Source organism: Heloderma suspectum, chromosome 2 (assembly GCF_057233095.1).
Source record: "Heloderma suspectum isolate Gila_16-S chromosome 2, 16-S_ref, whole genome shotgun sequence".
In the NCBI taxonomy this organism is placed as follows: domain Eukaryota; kingdom Metazoa; phylum Chordata; class Lepidosauria; order Squamata; family Helodermatidae; genus Heloderma; species Heloderma suspectum.
In genome coordinates this window covers 185,152,195-185,168,965 of record NC_139459.1, presented here as the reverse complement: position 1 = coordinate 185,168,965, position 16,771 = coordinate 185,152,195, and the positions used below count along the sequence as shown (strand labels likewise).

At 41.3% G+C, this 16,771-nt stretch overlaps 1 protein-coding gene across 5 annotated transcripts in view; it reads right to left on the bottom strand.

Moving 5' to 3' along the window:
• The window catches only part of CBX5 (chromobox 5), a 57,880-nt gene that overhangs the window by 40,390 nt on the left and 719 nt on the right, over positions 1 to 16,771 (bottom strand). The window lies entirely within an intron of this gene.

The following is a 16,771-nucleotide window of genomic DNA, read 5'->3' as shown; positions in this document are numbered from 1 at the left end:
TAGCTGCACATAAGTAGCGGATAATTCATTTACTGGCATAGGACAATAAGAGAAAAGAAACAAAAAAAGTACAGTAAGAGCACAACAGATAAGGGAACACTAAGAATGAAGAAATGGACAAAGCTAAGGGCATAAAACTCCCATTGAAGCATACGTGATCAATCAGGTTTCTGAAAGGTAGACTTTACTTTGGCCACAGAAAAAAGCCCAGCATTTGTGCCTTGCCACACTATGCAGAAAATGTAATAATTTTTTTAAAGAATGTAATTTTAAACTTTAGTGGGGTTAGAGAATTTCATTAGACAGCAGGAAGTTCTCTATGACAATCTCCATTAAACTATTTCAAATATAAAATAAATTCACTGAGAGGCCTTTCAAATACTATTTCAAAAAATACAAAAGTATCAAATCTTTATTACGCAACTCTGGGGTGTGCATGGCATCTTCTGACCAGAATCAGGCCTGCTTAGCTTCAACAAGATCATGAAATCAGGCACCTTCGGAGGATGCCTTGAGAGTCAATATTGTATTTCCAAAACAAAATATTTAATACACAGTTACATTTGATAACATCTTTTATTAATACTGGGACAACATATATAGATGTAACTGAAAATGTACTTTAGATCTATAGTTTGACAAGAACATGAAAAGAACAAAAATAAGGCATATTTACTATTTTTAAAAAGCCAATTGTAGGAACTATTGGAGAATTTATGGGGCAGATGGAGAGAAGTACAGAGACATTCACACAAATGCCTCTGCCTGATTTCGACCAATTCACCCCTCCCACTGCAGCCCTCATGTCCCCATCCCACACCAGTCTGGAAAGTCTCCTTAATCCTCAGGAGAAGATTTGGGGGAGGCAGAGAGGCTGAAGTGGGGAGGAGGGGGCAGGGTAGTCCCACTGCATGAGAATCCTTAGGCTTATGCTTCTTTCATCTCACTGATTGGTTATAGTGCCATGTGAAAGAACACTGCAACAGGTGCAGATGAGCATAAAGTTGCGTTATCCTGGCTGGAAAACCTTCTGGGCTCCCAGGTATTCATTATTTCAAGACTCTGTTGTCTGTCACTGTTGCTGGACTCAACATTTTAAAACTATTGCAACTGGTCACTCTCAACATTTAAGTCATTTTCATCAGAAGGCTTGTTAATCATCTTGAGGGGCCAACATGCCAGTAGCATTATTTTCTGAAAGTGGTCTGCTGCTTGTTCCGAGTCAGGTGGCAGCTAACACAGTTTCAGTAGAGGGTGTGAGGATGCAGGTACTGCTTCATTGGCCTGAGGACTCAACTCAGAAAATGAATTTCATTCACTGCCAACATTTTCAGTGTAGCTTTCACCAGCAGTGTCTGCACTTCAGGTGCTGTAGCTGAAAATGTTCTAATTTGGCCCACAGGATAAAGTGCTGGTAACAGAATACTGCAATAGCAACCTCTCTCGTGTTATAAAGTATTGAATGCAATGGCCACTGGTGTTATGGCTTTACGGTGTTCTATCAGCTTCCAACATTGATCAAAGTTCTTACATGTAATGCTTCAAACAGCTATGGAAGCTCTCGCAGTGACAGTGAATCACAGCATTCAATCTTGTGACTGCTGGCTAACTTGGCTATTAGCCAAGAGTTTTCTGCAAATTTTCAGTTGACTTTGGACAACCAGCTGCACTGCCAGGCAGTGAGGGTCTAGCTGCTGCTGGTGACAGCCTGAGCCACTTGCAAACATCTCTGAAAGTTATCAAGCTTAAAGTACATGATACACACCACAAGTGACACAGAAGTTGTATTAGTTGCTGCTGTTCTTCTGGTTCCTTCATGACAGTGATTTCCTCACTATCATCTGTTTTTAGAACACCACCCACTATTGAATGTAGATCATGTGTAATGGCCACATCTCACTCTTGTGTGCATGGAAAGAAAACACAGTAAATTGTTGAGAAAATATAGATCCACAGCCAGATGTCTTGTCCTCTGGTGGAAGGTAGCAAGGATACCATGGAAGGATAAGATAGATCAATGGGTTTATCTCACACCTCTGCTGCCACTGATATATTTTGAAATTGAAAAAGTTCAATTTTCTGTATAAGTGAAATTTACTTTTTAGTTTAGAGGTGATTGCTTTCTTTCTGAAGATCTTGCTAGGAGAGACAAGAAATACTGTGGTGGGATAGTCCTATCTAGACAACCTTTGGTTAGCGCACTCTCTAATGTCATAGTGAATGCCCAAAGACTGGTGAACATTGACATTTATTGCTGAATGACCCAGCTTCTTCAAATACATTGGTGAATGGGTGACAATCTATCCACATCCTTTGGTAGTATCTCAGCATTTTGGGAATTGTTAGTATTTACACAAATGCATTTGCCAAATTTTGAACATTTATGGTAACCTCAACATGTTGAATAATTAGAGGCTTCCTTACCAGGACTGATAGGAATATTCAACTTGCTCCCATTATTCAGAAGGTTTGGCAAAATTGGAAGTAGAGAGAATCTTATGTGGAAGCCTATGTTTACTTTGAATAATATCCAAAAGGACTGCAACAAATGAATGAGTCTCCAGGAACAAGGCTCCAAATCTAATAATTTTAACCTGCAAAAAAAAAAAAAATGCAAAAACCCAAATACAAACCCAAAGCAATTTGTAATTTAACTGTAGATCAGATGCCTAAAAATAACCAAAAATGTTTTAAAAACCAAGCTATTGAAAAAAGTTTGTCTTTATTTCAAGACAAACTTGAAATTTCATTTCAGTTGGGCTTCAGGCTTGGGCATGGGACAGAAACGGCCTTGGTCGCCTTGGTAGATGATATGAGGAGGGCTCTGTATAGGGGTGAATGCTCCTTCCTTGTTCTCCTCGACCTCTCAGCGGCTTTTGATACTGTTGACCACGGTATCCTCCTGGACCGCCTGGAGGGGTTGGGCATTGGAGACACCGTATTGCGGTGGTTCCGGTCCTTCCTCTCCGGCAGGTACCAGAGGGTAGCACTGGGAGAGGAGGTTTTGGACCCGTGGCCACTCACTTGTGGGGTGCCACAGGGTTCCATCCTCACCCCGATGCTATTTAACATCTATGTGAAGCCGCTGGGGGCTATCATCAGGAGGTTTGGGGTGCAGTGTCATCAATATGCAGATGACACGCAGCTCTACCTCTCATTCAAATCTTCACCAAGGTTGGCCGTAGAATCCCTGTCCAAATGTCTGGAGACGGTGAGTGGCTGGATGGGGAGGAATAGGTTGAAGCTGAACCCTGACAAGACCGAGGTACTTTTGGTGGGAGACAAGAGGAGGCTGGGGGATGTTGACCTGGTGTTGAATGGGGTACAGCTACCCTTGAAAGACCAGGTCCGCAGCCTGGGGGTCATTTTGGACTCCCAGCTGTCCATGGAGGCTCAGGTGTCAGCTGTGAGCCAGACAGCGCTGTATCAACTCCATCTGATATGGCGGCTGCGCCCCTTCCTTCCCGACCATCTGCTCCCATCGGTAGTACATGCCCTGGTCTCCTCTCGTTTAGACTACTGTAATGCGCTCTACGTGGGGTTACCCTTGAAGACGGTTCGGAAGCTGCAGCTGGTACAGAATGCGGCGGCCCGCCTGATTAAAGGCAGCCCTTGGCAAGATCACATCACTCCAGTGCTGAAGGAGTTGCACTGGTTACCAGTTGTTTTCCGGGCCAAATTCAAGGTGTTGGTTTTGACCTTTAAAACCCTATATGGTTCCGGCCCAGCCTATCTTAAGGAGCGCCTCCAGCAACACCAGACAGACCGCTTAACAAGATCAGCCTCAGATGGCCTTCTCTCTGTCCCATCAGCCAGGACAGCTAGACTGGTGGGGACGAGGGAGAGGGCCTTTTCTGTAGTGGCCCCCACTCTGTGGAACTCCCTCCCTAGGGAACTCTGTCATGCGCCCTCTTTAATGAGCTTCCGTCGTGCATTAAAAACGTGGCTGTTCAGGCAGGCATTTGGGGCGGGTTAGGGTATTTTAGAAAATGTTTTTATTGTAGAATTTTATTGTTTTATTGTATGTTGTACATCGCCCAGAGTGGCTGGGTGACCAGCCAGATGGGCAATCAATCAATCAATCAATCAATTAAATGAACATAAAACACATTGCTGAGATCATGCATTAACAAATGGGCAGAGCAATGCTGTGTGTGTCTAAAGGAGTGCTCCAATATCGGAGCACTTCGAATATCCTATGCTCTGCTGGTAGACACCTGGCAGAGCATAGGATCTTTGTCTCTCCATCCTCCTTAACTAATTTTCTTGTAACTTCGCAGGAGTAGGAGCTGGAAGACTTTAGGACCCTGCAGATCCTTGGTGCCTCCCCTCCCTGCTCTCTCATTTGCATCCTCATCCCAGGTCAGAGCTTTGTTAGGAAGGAAGCCACCACCAAGGAAGCCACCATGGTGCTTTCCACAGTGGCTGCAAGGGGCAGGAGGAGTTGGGGGGGAATATCCCCATTCGGATTTCCCCTTATGAGGTTGTAGGAGAGTCTACCGCCTCGGGAGGGGAGCTTCACAATATGCTATGGTCCCTGGGACGTTCACTACAGAAACATCATCATCATCGCGCCTGGTTAGCATTTGTCTAGAGATAATTTCTGCACTGTTAAAAACCTAAACATATTAAAAAAGTGTTGACCATAGTAAAATAGCAACTTTTAATGTCAAGTGTCAAATATAATCTAATACATAAGTTGCACAGAAATTGTCATTTAGCATGCAATTTTATTTATTTATTTATTTATTTAGCAAGGAAGCACAACGTAGTATTATCACCAGTCATTTGAAGGAAGCTATGCATGAACAACCAGTCACACCCATGCTTCTTGATCAAGTTAGACCAACACAAAGAGCTTGCTTCTGCAGTTACGCCCTTTGCTGGATAGGGAGAAAGTGTTTAAGGGTGCAGTCCTATGTGTGTTTAGAAAAAACACTGGCTGAGGAATGCTGGGACTTGGAGGACTTCTTCTCTCTAAATATGCATAGGATTGAGCCCTAAATAGTTATAACAAGCCTCAAACCATAAGGAGAGCTACAATAATTATATTTTATTTGTTTTAAAAAACACTTTAACATCAAATACGTACATTTCAACTATATGTCAATACATTCTGGCTGTGCCAACAATTTTCAACGGATATGTTCCATGAATAAGTTCTATAGTGAATGAGTCAATTTCTTTTTGTGAAGCAGCAGTCCCTTTAGAATACGCTCCAGTTATTTTTGGCATCTAGTGATGTTGCTGAAGAGTCAAGACACAATAAGACTGCCTCTTTATTCCCAATTTTGGGTTACCCGACTTCCCGGGCGGCTTTCATATTGCTTTGTAATCTTCAGATTCAGATTTATTGATATGGAAACCCTAAAACACAATTCAAGGATAAAGTTATTAATAGAAAAAATTACAACATTTGGTGTAAATTTTTAAAAGCTTCTTGATATATGCAAATATATCATGATAGTATTTTAATACTCGCCTGCAGATGTGTTTTGAAGTCTGTAATTGAACCAGAAAGAACTGTAGTCTTCTTCTGATTTATAAAGCATATATTGTGCCTTGACATTCTTCCCATCTTTTGGTGCATGGAAACTGAGGAATTATTTCCCATCTAAAATATGAACATGGCCATTGCAGGGATGATATTGAAGTAATTTCCTCTTAATCCATATTTGATTAGAACAGTACATGTCTCCACACTGAATACAATCAAAACAACGAACAGTTTAGTTATAACAAACAGAATCAATGTTGCCAGCTCCTCAGTAACTCCCATCAGAAGGCACTGAGGGTCCCATCAGACCTCAGCAAACGTTTGTAGACTGCAACAGACCTCATCTAGTATAAAGGGTTAAAACTGAACTGAGGTAAGCTAAGTTCATAGCCATGAAGCTCACTCAGTGTTTGGTCCATGGTCACCAACTTCTCAAATTCATCAACTTCACAGGAATCTTGTGAGGATGGAAGGAGGTAATCCCATGTACATCACTCAGTAGGGTGGAAGGATGGGATACAAAAATGCAATATCAAGTTTTATCATTACAGCAGAAAAGGGGGATGGCCTAGATTTGATCTGGCAAGTTATCCATGCCTTGAGTTACACCATGCTTGGATTACTGCAATGCGCTCTACATGGGACAACTTTTGAAGAGTATCCAGAAGCTTCAAGTTGTGCAAAATGCAGCACCTAGGCTGCTAATCGGTGCACAGTATCAAGATGGTTGCCAACTGCTTTCCAGACTAAATGCAAGGTGTTAGTTTTAACCTTTAATGCCCTACTGTCTCATTATGAAGCTGTCTGGTTATTAAGATCTACAGAAGAGGCCTATTTGTGGGGCACACAGCAAAGGGCTTTCTCCCACGTCACTCCGAAATTGTGGGATGCACTTCCTTCAGAATTGTGATTGCCTCTAACTCTCTTGGCTTTGAGAAAATGCATTAAGGGTGTAATCCTATTGAGACAGACGCTCGCCTCCGACTTCCGCTGAAGTTGGAGGTGACCGCCTATCCAATACAGGGCAGCTGAAGCACAGAGGAGAGGATTCCTTCCATGCTCTGGATGCCCTGCAGTTTTCCTTAGAAGCCTGATTTTGGACGTCTAAGAACGGCTTCAGGGAGGGGGCCGGAACAGGGCCAGAGACCACATAAAAAGCTGTCTAAAACAGCTTCCCTGGTATCCTCCCCTCCCCGCCCCCAGGGAACGCCCTCTTTTCATCCTGTCTGTGCTCTGTGTCTGTGCTCTGTGCACAGACAGGCACAGAGGGGCAGCCACCACAGTTCTCTCGGCCCCAGCTACAAGCTTGTAGCTCGGAAACAGAAAAATCCTATCTCCCCTGGATGCTGTCTAGGGGACATAGGATTGCTCTCTCTGGCACATTACTTTCCTTAAACTAGGCTTTTACATTATTTTCAGTGTGGTAGTATTTCAATGTTTTTTTTAATATTATTATTATTGTTTCATTTATTGTTTCATTTCAGTTTGTTGTATGTCACCTTGGTGGGGGGATTTTTGGCAAAAAGGGTGATATGGAAACATTAATAAAGAGATAAATAGTAAAAACATCAGGATGTCAACACATGAGCTTGTATCCAAAGAACAGCAAGCAGCATTTTCTTTCTGCAACCCAGTGCAGCCCACGGTGCCAGCAAAAAGCAATTCCTACTGATTCCATAGCCTTCCAGAATAGCAAGCAATGTGACAGAGTGCAGCAGGGGAGAGCGGGATAAGCAGGAATTAGATATACACGCCCTTGCACAAGTGAAAGTGCTTTTTCACATCTAGGGCTTCACTGGGTCCAGGCCAATGATGTTTAGTCTTGCCTTTCTATAGTCATCAAGTTATTCAGTCCTTGAAGTATTTTATATTCTTCTGGAAAGGCACAGGTTTAAATACTGGCAGCAGCTACTTATAAGATAATGTTCTACCTTAGACCAAACTTTGTGTTATGAAGAATGAAGAAAAAAACTTAGGAAACATGCCCACAAATCCCAGAGATCACTAAGATAACGCTCATCCTCTAAGGTATATCTATTTTAAGTTTAAAGAAAACAGTAGCAATGACCCTGTTCAGATACAACAGCATCACTGGCAGAAAACCGTAGGTTAATTCATCCATGAATTGTGGGGAGGTGCACCAAGTTAACCCAAGAACAAGTCATGGGTTAACTTGAGGGTGTTTAACTCGCAAACAACCCTAAGTGCCCCTGTTTAGATGTCAAATGCAGCATTCAAGGGTTGTTAATGGAAACAACGTGGCTTGAGCTCAGCATATGCCCCTGCAATTCATAGGTTAATTAGCCCATGAGTTGCCACTGAACACCAGTGTTACATCCGAACAGATTCATGGTTTCAAAAAGAATACATTGTCAATTATTGTAGCCTTTGAAACTCTGGGAACAGTGAGAAGGTTTCAGTGCTACACATGGTCCTTTGATGGAAGTCTCAGATGCTGTTATGTCAATACTAAGACCTGGATTTTTATGTCTCAAAACTTTATCCTACTGCTTCCTCAAATATCCAGTAGATGGTGCTCATATATAACAGGATCCTCATTTTTCTGGGAGCGGACTACTCCCATGGTTTGCTGTTGGGTTAAAACTCTGGGTTGTTTGGCCCTCAACAACCCAGCAACCAACTCAGGAACAGCAGATTGCCTTCCCCAAAATAGACCTATGTGAGCATTAAGATAATCAGCAGAGACCTTGCTAGTTGTACCATGACCTGCAGATTGCCATCTCACAGCAATTCACAGAGAAATGGGGTTTCTCTGTGGTGGCAACGATTTTATGGAATGATCTCCCTACTGGTACTGGGGAGGCACCAATTGTATCATGCTTTAGACGCCAATCAGACCCATTTCTTTACCCAGGCCTTCCCTCAGGGAATGTGCAGCCCAGTCTGTTTGTAGTTATGGTGTTGTATTGGTTTTAATTGATTTAAAAGTTTTTATTAATGCTTTATTTCAATGCTTTAGCATTGCTATGTATTTTAATTGCATTTTAATGTATATTATGTATAATGTACTTGGATTTCTTGTGAATTGCTTAGAGATATTTTAGATATGTTTAGAGGTATATAAATCTATTAAATAATAAGAATACCAACAACAACAGGGAGTTTCTGGGTTGTTGATGAAAGCAGACACAGTGGAGAAGCAGCGAGCAAGTGGGAGGCAGCATGCTCACTTGCGCCATCACAGCCCCACCAATTCACGGGTTATTATTATATTTATTTATACCCTGCCTTTTTCCCAGTGGGACACAAGCCGGCTTACCAAAATTAAAACACATACAATTAAAACTTATGAAAATATACGAAAATTAAAATATGAATTAAACAACAATATAATTAAAATTATATTAAAACACTAAAACAGCATTTTAAAACATTTTAGCAGTTTATCCCCAGGTGCCAACTATGTCCCAAAGGCCTGCTGGAACAAGAATGTTTTAGTCTGCCTCTGAAAACACATCAAGGAGGGAGCCATCCGAGCCACCCTGGGAAGGGTGTTCCACAGCTGTGGGGGCAGCCACCAAGAAGGCCTTCTCCTGGGTTCCCACCAAACATGCCAGTGATAGTGGTGGGACTGAAAGAAGGGCCTTCCAAGAAGATCTCAGAACACAGGCAGGTTCATAAGGGAGGATACAGTCTCTCAGATAACTTGGACCAGAGCCATATAGGGCTTTTTAAGTCATAGCCAGCACTTTTGAATTGTGCCCAGAAACAGACTGGAAGCCAGTGAAGCTGTTTTAACAAGGGAGTTGTAAGGTTAAACAATGCAAGAATTAAACAACCCATGAATTGGCATTACTAGAGAACCCATGCACTGGCATTGTCTTTTCCCTGCACCCCCATTTTTCGGTACCAATACTATCATTTCAGTGTTAGTGTTTACTCTATAACTGAGGCTTGTATTTAAGCACTTAACATTATTAAGGGTGCAAACCTACTGAGACAGTCGGCAGTCTCCAATGAAGGGTGGCTGTAGCACAGATTCTCACCTCCATGGTCCAACCCACCCTACATTTTTGGCTAGACAGCCGATTTCAGCTGCCTAGCTGTGACTTCGGGAAGGGGGAGGGAAGGAGGCCTGGGGAATGATCTCTACCTACCTGGGGAGGTGGTGGGCTCTCCCACACTGGAGGCGTTCACAACAAGGCTGGACAGCCATCTGTCAGGGATGCTCTGACTTGGATTCCTGCATTGAGCAGGGGGTTGGACTCGATGGCCTTGTAGGCCCCTTCCAACCCTACTATTCTATTCTATGGGGCTGCATGGTGAATAGGAAGCTGCATAAAGCAGCTCCCATGGTCTCCTCCCCTCCTCACCCCCACCGTTCCCCGTCTCCACATTCCAATTCCAAGAGTAGAGCTGTAGCCAGCATGGACAGAACCATGCTGACTACAAGGGAGTGGGGACACGAAGTGTGGTTTCTGGGAACCGCATTCAGAGTTCTGGCTCTGACCTCAGTTCCCAGAAACCAAAAAATCCTATGGCCCTCTAGATAGTGTTTAGCACCCCTAGGATTGCTCCCTAATTATATTAAAAAAAAATTTTTAACTTTTTGTCCCTAACAAGTGTCCTCCCCTGTGGTGGTATTTTCTTTTATAAACAACAGAATTAAAACCAGGAAGATCAGAGTTGAAAAATTTGATCTCAAATTAAAAACCATAAAGGCAAGACTGAATATACATTTTCTTGCTGCTCATCTAAAAGTCATCAGGGATGGTGGCTATTTATTTAAAAAATGAGCAAGCCTAAGAATCTTACAGAAAACCCTACCTTACTGTGGCTTGTTTTCAACATCAACATTTTTTTAAAAAATCCCAGTTGCCCACAAAATACCAAAAAAACAAAAACAAAAAAACCCCAGAAGCAGGGCTGGGGGTATGGGGGTGGATGGGGCAGAAGAACACTCCAACACAAAGAACGCATTAATTTTTCAATGCATATTTCAGATACCCGATACAATTTAAGTTACACTGACATTCAAGGGATTTTTTTGTGCTATGGTGTGATACTAGGGTATCAGACCTCATGCTTGATAATCTACAAAGTTATTTTCAAGGTTGTAATGCCACAGTGGGACTGTTTGCATGTAACAGCAGCAAATCATAGGTTAATTAACCCATGACATGTGGCCTTTTTTAATATTTAACCGACAATTGAGGGTTGGTACATAACATCCAAACCCAGACACTACAGGTTAATTGTGGGTTAAAGAACCCAGTTAACCTAACTACTAACTGTAGGATGTCACATAGCAACCCCCAATTGGGGGGTTGAATATTTAAAAAGGCTGCAGAACCCACAATTAATTAACCCATGATTTGCCACTGTTACAAGCAAAGTGGGCCTATATGTACTTTCTAACTATTAATGTTCTTATAAGATACTTGTTTGAAGTTAAAAGATGTTGGATTTGAGTTCAATACTGAATACAATCCAAAGAGGTTTCATACATATATCAAGACTTTTTTGCAGTCACTGACACCCCTGCCCCCAAACTACTTCTGAGTGGGATTCAATGTAGCATGAAAGGCTAGAGTTGGAAAGGAAATCCAAAAAAGGCAACCCCCTTTCCTGACAAGTAGAACCACTTTCTGCTTGTGCAATGGTATTTGGATCCAGGCCATTATGTTTCATTTCAATATTTTAAATGAGGGGTGGGGGGAGTTAACAAGGAATTCTTTTAGCAGGACCATCTGGGTTGTCCAGACTGATGTATAGTTTTCTTTCAGATCAATTCAGACTTAAGGCAGGAACAACTTGGGTTTCAAAGGTGTTTTGACTGAGCTATCCTTAGAATCGGGGGGGGGGGGTTAAACAAGACAAACATAATACAGCAAGCATTTCTGATGCATGTCCCATTACAGCTATGCTGATTTTCTTTTTTTAAGATTAAAGATCCAGAAATTACTCTGATACCTCTTACTGCATCAACTAGATGAGTAGGAGGGCATGTTTTCATAACCCTTTCAAGGTTCTCTTCAGGAGAAAAGGGGAGAAATCTGAAAAGAGTAAAAGGAATGCCAAGCAACATGTCAACCATTATAGAAAGTACTATGTCTTTTTACCCGATAGATGCACCCACAGATATCTACTGATGTATGGAATAGTATGGGTGTTGGTTTTTAATGCATCTGCATATACTATTTTATCTTCATTAATTGCAAGTGTGTACAGTTTATATTATCAAGAGTCACCCTCGAAATGCCTCAGGAATAAAGAATGTATTCTTCAATACAGTTGTCTTCTAGGTTTTTCTTGCATGATTTATCCATCCTGGAATGTTCGGAAGCAATTTATCTTGCCTTTTGGAAAAGCACAAATACAAATGCTTCCATCTCGAAACAATACACACAAGCTTAACTTCAATGTTTTTGTGCTCTCGCAGCCTTTACCAGTCACTCGCTGCACTACAAATAATATTCAACAGTGGCCATTTCTGATCCTCAAACCAGCAGCAGCCATCTTGCTGAGAAAGAACACAGATGTTCAAGACTCATAAAAGATTTAAACATTCAACTTAAAAGCAAGATTGTAAAACAGGAAAGAACTTAAGTTCTTAAACATTTATTCATTATTTTGACAGCTGCAGTAATTTAAATAAAAATATTACTAGTTATTTGCAGTTCAGCCACTTAAATTACTGAAATTTTTCTGGTTTAGGATATGAAAGGGGTTTTATTAGTTCAGCAAATCAGGAATACAGATGTTTTGTTACATATTTCAAGTTAGATCTGGACAGTTAATAAGCAGATCTGCTTGTTTGTTCAGGAAATGCTCAGACAGCATGCTGGGGAAGACAATATACAGTAACTAGATAAAAGTTACATTATAAAAGAAAATACAAGAGTAAATGATAGTTGCCTGTTCTAATATAATTGGCTTGTATTTCAATGTGGATGGGAAAAAACCATTAATAAAGTCTATGTTGTAGCAAAACATTTAATCATGTTCACAACAATCCTCTTGCGCAAACAGAGAGAAACAGTGAAGCACGATTAGTCTACTCAGATCTGGAAACCCTTCCTGTTGCCAGTATCAGGGCATTTTTTCACACTATGTATTCAGACATGCAGTAACAGAATACACCCACATACAGTGTCAGTTATGAAAGGCCCATGCATGCATAAATTGCTTCCATTGTCTTTAAAAGAACAGTGAGGGTCAGATCCTCTGCTAGCCCCAGCTTACATTTATTTTATCTCTAACTGCTTAGAGACATTTTAAAAACATAATCAGCAGTCTATAAATCCATTAAATAAAATTAATACATAAAAAATAAAGGGGAAAATGGCAATTTAGATGCCTTCATTCCTACTATCCTGTACATGCTTTTGTTGCTTTGGTATTTGTAAAGTAGTGAAAGAAGTTACCCAAGTCCTCATTGTTCCTAGATCTAACCAAGTTTCTTATGCTGGAGGGAGGAACATACTCAAGCCTTAAGCCTGTTTTAGGTACAGCTGGGGACTCTGCTCTAGGTGCCTCCCTTTTCCAATGCTAGGTCTTGTGGCATCCAGACTAGAACTTCCTAAAAAATGGTATAGCAACTTTGGAACAGCCTGCCCAAGAAGCAACTTTAAAATTTAAGTGGAAACCTTTCTAAGAGTTTTTAATATTTAAGTTCTACAACTGCTTTGTTACTGTAAGTTATCCAATAATTTTACTGACTTTAAAAAATATAGTTATACATATGTATACCATTAGTAATACAATTCATAAATGTTAAAAATTGCCTCCAAAATTAAGCAGCACAGAAGTAAATCAAAAGATTAACGAGTATTACATATTCAGTTTGATGTTCACCAAGTCTTTATTGTTAAGAGACACACAAAAACAAAATCTAAAAAAAAAATGAGTGGGGGGGGGGTCAGATGAAGGTGGAGTTACTGATCACCACGATGTCCAGTTAAAAATGATAAGCCCACCCAATTATTTCTGATAACATCATTTCTGATTGCTCTCTGTTGCACCTGAGACAGGGTGAATTTAAAATCTGTTTTTTTTAATTGCATGTAAATGTCTTTTTTAATTTCAAAGTCTTTTAATAAAATAACCTGGTTTAAAAGGACATCTGAATGTAATACAAGTATTTTAAAGTCTACACATAACTTTCTAAAACCAAATCATGACCAACTAACAAACTGAGTTAAAGACTGCTTTTTAAAGTAAAAGTAGACCATCAGAGAAAATGTGAGATTAAGTAAATAACAAAACAGCCTCATTTGCATGCCACTATATCCCAGGAATCCTAGTTTATTAATGAACTGTGTAATAAAGTATGCAGTCCATTCACTCCCACTGTGTTCCTCATGTGAGTGGGTAAATAAATCAGGCAGAAGAGAGCTCAGTGTGATTTCCAAACGGGGGATTATGATTTATTGCATCCAAACAAGCCAGGATTGTAAACCAGCTTGAAACCAGCATTTGTTGTTGGCTGATGATCCTGGTTTGTTTGGTGAAAGAAACCATAATCCTGGATACAGAGGTCATGCTAGACTGCTCCCCCAACCTGGTTTGTTCACCCACTCACATGAAGGGAGGAGCAAAGCAGGAATGAACAGGCTGCATGCAGCAGCACACAGCTCACTTACATTGTGATTTAATAAGGTAGGAATCTTGGCTTAACAGTGTAACATGACCAATAAGTCATGCACTGTATTTATTATTATGGACTCCCTCCTGGACCTAGGAACTAGCAAACTCATTAGTGGTGTGAGGATCCAGGAGATGGCATGTTGTATTACATTAGGATCAGCCACCAAGCCAATACAGATGGACTTTATATGCCTATGTTATGGCATCCCAACTACTTGAACACCACAATGTATTCAGTTTCAAGTTTTGAATTATTTTGTCCAGTAACTACCACCCCCTGCTCATGAGACATTACTAACACCTACAGCCCAATCTTAAATTCCGAAGTGGGAAGTAACTTTCACTTTATTCAATGGGATTTTCTTAGGTATGCATAGATTTCCCCACTTAAGCCAAAAATGTGATCTTGCTTAATATTCTTACATGTGTACAGAGAATCAAAGAAAAATCTTGTATCTCTAAGAAGAAATCATTCTGTAGTATAACAGGCACCAAATCATCCACTCCTATTCAGGCCCTGATACTCCTCAGCCCCCTAGCCAAGCCAGCACCAAATTGCTGCCAATTAGGTTATTGTTTACCTGCCAAGCTTATGGCAGATATACACCTGCTTTGAGCTCCCCCATCCTTGCTCTGGTATTTCTTCTTCCAGCTGATTTAAACAAGATGTTGGGTATGCAAAAAGGGCTTCCGTATGCAGGGCTCCACATAACCCAGGGTTACCCCTACATATGTAACACCTGTGTACCATCTATGCTATAGATGAAAATCCTGCACATATATGGGACAATGTATGGGTTAAGAACATGATACCTGTGCAGGGTTCCATACAGCCCAGTAAGTGTTTTTCTGGCACCCAGCATCTCATTTAAACTGGCTCCTATCTGTGCCTGAGAGCCAATTACCATCTCCTCAGCACCCTAGCTGTCAATGCAAGCTCTATCCCCACCATCATTTGGAATTCGACACACATACTTCAGTTGGGTATGCTCAGAATCCACACATGAAATGAGGCACGCGTCACTGATTCATTACCTGCACAGACCATTAATGGCCTTTGGGTAAGCTCAGCACTAGTGTTAAGTAAATGGCTATGCCTGTTCTCCTTAGCTCTCTCCTCCTGAGCTCTCCCATCCAGCAGTGGGATAATGAAAGAGGTGAATCACAGTGTTCTGCAGAGGTTGTTCTTAAAGCAATAGCCCTTTTGCATGCTGGAATATTATAACCTTAAATACTCATCATAGGACCAGATCCTTTATACAAATAGGTGGGGCTAAAACTCAGGTATCTGAACCACTTTTCAAAGCTTATTATTGTCAACAGCAACCCCAAACATTTGCATTGTGGTATCTGCGGTGTTCCAGATCTTTGGATTGGTCTAGATAAAGGGTATTTGAGAAAACTGCATGATATTTGAAATGGTATTCCCCTTCCTTCACCAATAAAGATATCCCTCTTGGCTTACCGCAAAATAATCCAAACATGAGCAGAAAAGCAAAGGAGGTCATATGGAAACTTCACTCCAGTATTTTACAGGGTCAAATAAAGGTTTATTTTATTAAGTACATCTAGGTATTGATCAGTTACATAAAAACATGGTATGTGTTTAAGAAAAAAATGAAGCACCTATTTGTAAAGGTTTTGACTGTGTAAGATTACAGGTTCAATGACACATGAATACTACAATGTACTTCACAACATTCATAACCAGTACTGCCATACCAAATTTCTGTGCAGCCTCATTCCCTGAGAACTTTTGTTATTTAAAAAATGCTTAACAGTAATAAGATACCGCATATGATTGCTATAAAGACAAAGACTGTGAAACTTTTTTTTAAAAAAACTTGCAGTTTGGACCCACTTCTCAGTCCAACTGGCTCCCAAAGTAAAGCAATATGAAGCAACCACAACAGGACAAAACCAGATATTGTAACAGTACAATCGTGGCGTTTTAAGCCACTCCGTTAACTATTGTCCTCCTCCTATGAAATTAAAAATTCTCTCCACACTTCAGAAACCTCAGATCTTTGTGCGCTACGTACAGGATGAGCACCATTAGGCTAGAACGTATGCCATTAAGGGTCTGACTTCCTGAAGTTTCTGGGATTCCAGGGCGTTAAAGCTTTGGACAACAAAGTAAAGATGTGCGGGCACTACGCAATTGCCTGAGAAACGACAAATGCATACGCAGGAAAGGACTCGTAAGGCTAGGAGAGTCGCACAGCTAGTTAGGAGAAAAGGTTTTGCGAAGGAACTATGTACTACAGAAGGCTTGCCAGGTGGAACCCAGCCCGTACAGGTGGCTGCGGAGACACGAGTGCCACTTATACGTGAGGAATTCCCACTAATTCTAGGGTTTTCTCCAGGGTCAGTGAACTGACATAAGATGGACCACAGTCCTAGACTCTAGGAAGAGGTTTTATTAAAACGCCTGGACGAAAACAGGGTTTGCAATCATGAATGGGACCACCATAGATTAGAACAAGATATGGGCGAAGGCAACGGAGGGGGCGGGGAGAGACTCATGGCGGGAAAGCTTTACTCTTCCCTACGAGCGCGGCACTCCTAGAACCCCCCCCCCCTTAAAGACTTCATACCGAGACTGCTAGTCGCTGCGTATCCAGTCATTGGCTGGCCTGCGCGTCAGTCAAACAGAATTAGACC